The 4,928-nt window shown below is 35.5% G+C and overlaps 1 pseudogene across 1 annotated transcript; it reads left to right on the top strand.

Annotated features, from left to right (window-relative positions):
* Window positions 1-555: 555 nt before the first annotated feature.
* On the top strand, window positions 556-4,285 carry LOC143536881 (aldehyde oxidase GLOX1-like; annotated as a pseudogene). The gene is made up of 2 exons (XR_013135953.1): window positions 556-1,258; window positions 3,160-4,285. The product of XR_013135953.1 is annotated as an aldehyde oxidase GLOX1-like (transcript).
* The last annotated feature ends 643 nt before the right edge of the window (window positions 4,286-4,928 follow it).

Raw genomic sequence — 4,928 nt, 5'->3', positions numbered from 1 at the left:
CTCTTGTGGCGGCACGATTGTTAAGTGGCAACCAATGGTATAGTTTCCCGGATGACACCCAAGCCAAACTCTAAAGCCAACTCGTCCTCGGTTAAGACAATATAGTGTAGCCAGAATGAGACAATAAGTCTCATAAATTAAAGAAGTACGTTAACCTAAAACACATTAAAAAAAAATTAACGAACACATAACAAAGTTTGGTGTTGGTGAGCAAATATAGGAGTGGGTAGGACAACTTTAAACGATAAAGCTATGTTCATCCTTTACACTCACCCTATCTCTCTCCCTGTTTTTTTGGTACTTCTGTTCTTTTTGAGTAAATCTGTCATTTTTCAACTCAATGTTATTTATGTACTAACCTTGAAATGTTCTAACTTCTAACCTAGAAGTTTATAAAAAAGAATAAAAAAAACTAAAATGGACAAAACAAGAATTACATATATATACATATTTATAATTATAACATTTGCAGTATGAAGTTGACAAGGTAACTTACTTCCTTAACGTGAACAGAAAAATTTACTTACATGGGTCCAAAACTTTCTGATATATGCAAGTGACATAAATAGCCTTCATTGCAAACCAGCAAAGCATTGACTTTCATTGACCATTCCTATTCTACCCTCTATATATTTCCATTACTAGTCATTACTGTCTCTTGATCATTTCATCATTTCATTCTCCAAACTAAATTTGCATGTCATCAATGGCTTCTGTGGTCATAATATTATTACTTTCAACACTTCCATTACCATCATCATCATCATCAATGCCTAATTATTCCACCAAAGGCAAATGGAAGCTTTTGAAGAGCAACATCGGTGTATCCGCCATGCACATGGCTTTGCTACCGAAAGATCGAATAATAACATTCGATCGGACCGATTTCGGTCCATCCAACATCACTCTCCCGGAGGAAAAATGTCCTCGGGATTGGATTGTTACGCCCATTCGGTCGAATTCTACCCTGCAAAACGCGGGGTTCGACCGCTTACTATACTGTCGGACACGTGGTGTTCGTCCGGGGCGTTGTTGCCGGACGGTGTGTTGATTCAGTCCGGTGGGAATAATGCGGGTGAACGTGTGGTTCGGACGTTTAGTCCTTGTGAGGAGTGTGATTGGGTGGAGATAAGAAATGGGTTGGTGTCGCCGAGATGGTATGCTTCGAACCAATTGTTGCCGGACGGGAAAGTGATTGTCGTCGGAGGAAGAAGACAGTTTACGTATGAGTTTATTCCGAAGACGGCCTTAAATTCCGGTAAGCATGTCATTATGTCAACTAAACATTAATGAATTTCTTCTTGCTATATTTAGAAAGCTGGCTTGATTTATGATTCATGGACCGTCATGGTATTTGGACTTTGGAATCGGTCGTACGTGAAGCAACTGAATCCGAGATATCAAAAAGTATATTTTTAATCTACATAATTTTAATTAAATAATATGTTTTTTTTAGTATAGGAATCACAAAGTTATAATAAGTTTTATTGTGTTTAGACAATTTTTAATTATTACATGTTTACATTTTTTATTTAGCTAGTATCTAGCTACTAAATTTCTCTTTTTACTTTTTTAAACCCATTAATACACAAAAGGTAAAAAATAAAAATATTTTTAAACCTACCATAGGACTAAACGTTTGAATATAAGATGTGCGATAGCGTGCTAAAAATAGCCAGGTCAATTCAGCATACCAGCAAAACCGAACCCTTTTGGCTAATTGGCCAGTAAGACAGAGTCATCCAACCTGGTTTGGTTGATTTTTTAAAAAAATATTGTAGTTACGGTTTAGCTCAAATTTACTTATATTCAATCTACTTATATTTTTTAATACCATATTGTAAAAAAAGTTATATAATTATAACAGAGAAACAAATAAACGAAAAACAAGCTGCTTAAAAATTACACACATGACACATGTCAATAATATCATTACATATAACAGTATAAAAGTTAATAATGACTCTATCACCTATTAAATCTATGTACTCTAGTAGCTACTAGTTTGTTGTATGTGAACGGAAGGATTGATACCATGATGAGTTGGTTTGCCGTTTGCCTCTCTCATTTCATAGGGGCTGTCACATGTTTGGTTCCCTCCCCAAACCTTTTTCCCTCTTTTATGACAGCTTTCTTTGTAAACTTTTTTTTATATAATATTATTATCATCCAAATTATTTTTTTATGGATATTTTTATTTTGATTTTATTAGTATTGTTATTTACTTATTCAACTATTCAAGTGATTTTATTGTTTTTGGCATTAATATTATTATTACGTGTATTAATATATAGATTATTTTTCATTTATTATTGTTACCTACCAATGCTATTATTGTGACTACTGCTATATATTATTAGCAATTTTATTATCAGTATTAGTTATCTTCTCTTATTCTTGCCATCTTACAGCTTAATTAATGGTTTTGTAGTTAAAAGTAATACTGCTAAAAATAAACTTTTACTTTTTATTTTGTAATATACATGTTTCTAAATCGTGTCGATTGCAATTATATATATATATAGATAAAAGTTGAATGTTGGTGTCATAAAAGTTTTTTTTTCATGAACATTTATGATATTTAATAAAATAAATTTGATGTTTATACAACAAGGTTATGTAACTTGATGGTTATTGTCCTATTTGTTTTGTCATTGTCCATGTTTTAACCCGGGTTCGAGGCCCATATCAAACAGGGAACCAAGAAACTTTTTTTTTAGTATTTACCTGGTATTTTTATTTTGGTGGAGCACGGTTCCTTTTTTTATTTGCTTTCTTTTTCTTATATATACATTTTCTATTACTCTATTTGTTTTAAATATTTTAACTTGAAGAATTAATTATCTGGGTTTATTTTCATAACCGTAACAAACATATCCGATACTAGCCAAATTCGGTTCATCGCCGCAATGCCCGGATTTTAACGATCGAGTAAACATCATTTTAAATATGTTTCTTGCATTATAAGATATACGAGTTCCAATATCATTCCAAAGTTTTTGTCATTTTGATCATAAGTTATACGTGTGCCGTACTATTTTCGACGTTTACATTTTATATTTTTATTAACGCTCCGACGTTGTAATGGGCTTTACTAATACCGACTGAATTCGCGTTGGTTCACCATCACAAAGTTTCTAACATCTTATAAAATTGCAGTGGAATACGAGCTTCCATTCCTTCGCGAGACTCTAAGAACCGACGAGTTCCCGAGCAATCTCTACCCGTTTACTCACTTAAACACTGACGGAAACCTCTTTATCTTCGCAAACGACTGTGCAATATTACTCGATTACGTGCATAACAAGGTGTTACGTAAGTACCCCGTGATGCCCGGTGGAGTATCTCGTAACTACCCCAGCACTGGTTCCTCAGTTTTACTTCCCATGAATCTTTCTGGCACGACAAAAACATCTCCTCCAGTTGCCGAGGTTTTTATCTGCGGCGGGACAGTTTCAGACGCCGTTAATAAAGCTATTGCTGGTGTGTTTGTGGAGGGTAGCAAGAGTTGTGGACGGCTGAGATTAAACGATGTTAACCCACAATGGGATATGACTGAAATGCCCATGAGACGAATAATGAGTGACATGTTGTTGTTACCTAACGGTGACGTTTTGATTATAAACGGAGCGGGTCGTGGGGCCGCCGGGTGGGAGTATGCACGAGAACCTGTGCAAGAACCGGTTTTATACGAGCCCGGTTCGAAAATGTTTCGGAAAATGAACCCGACAAGGATACCGCGGATGTATCATTCGAGTGCTCATTTGTTATCCGATGGGCGGGTTCTCATTGGCGGTAGCAACCCGAATTATAACTATAATTTCTCGGCTCTTTTCCCAACCGAGCTTAGTGTTGAAGCATTCTCGCCCCCGTATTTGTTTAGCTCGAAATCCCGACCCAACATAACCCGAATTGAAACCGGGGCGAATTTGGTTTACGGGCAAAAAATGGCGGTTAATTTCCGGTTGAAACGGGACGGGTCTGGATTTGACGGTGGGAAAGTTTATGTGATGATGATGGCGCCATCGTTTACTACTCATTCGTTTTCAATGCATCAAAGGTTGTTGATGGTGGAAGTGGCGGAGACAAGGCGGCGGTTTGGTGACAATTATGTTGTAGTGTGTTTAGCTCCGGAGACGGCCGAGGTGGCGCCTCCGGGGTATTATCAATTGTCGGTTGTATATGATGGAGTGCCTAGTAGAAGTAGATGGGTCCGTATAGGTAGTTAATTAACTACCTTTAAGTTGTAAGAATGTATTGCATGCAAATTGGTAGTTAATGTTAATTATCAAGTCTCAGTTGCATATAAGTTACTGCCTGTATTTATTTTGTTGTTCTAGCGTAAGAAACAAAATTGACAAGTGATGAACATGTTTGGATTAGGCCCAATTGAGCATGGATTTTACAACGGATTTTGTTGACCTGATGACTTGATCCATAGAAACTATTGGCTATTTCTTTTGTTGTGTGAGAGTTGAATCTTATGTCAGATTGTCAGCTCAAAGCCTCAAACCAATGTGGGCTTGATTAGGCGACTTTTGGGCTTCGCTACAAACTTATAATATTCAGCATCTCTGATTGGGCCTTAACTGGATTTTATTCAATTCTTTTGGTCCAAAAGTCTTTGGTTGATTTTCGCTCGGTGGTCAAAACGGTTTTCCACACCAACTTTTGTGCAAATTTACTTATTTTCAAAGTTATAATCATTAACCTCTTTACAATTACTAAGAAAAAATAATAATAATAACGTAGTAGTCCCATATGATTTCTTGGTTAATTTTTTCCGCTCGAATTCTTAATATCTTTTAATAGACATTCTATGAACTTTTCACATAAATAAATATTATATATTCTAAAATCGAATAATTCTTAATAAAACAAATAATGCTTATAGCAATTTAGATGAAAAAATATAAAACTGAAAATAG

Source organism: Bidens hawaiensis, unplaced genomic scaffold (genome assembly GCF_021521415.1).
Source record: "Bidens hawaiensis isolate Kalapana, Puna unplaced genomic scaffold, B.hawaiensis_p1.1 tig00010983_1, whole genome shotgun sequence".
In the NCBI taxonomy this organism is placed as follows: Eukaryota; Viridiplantae; Streptophyta; class Magnoliopsida; order Asterales; family Asteraceae; genus Bidens; species Bidens hawaiensis.
The sequence above is the reverse complement of the archived record's forward strand: the minus strand, read 5'-3'. Positions and strand labels throughout refer to the sequence as shown.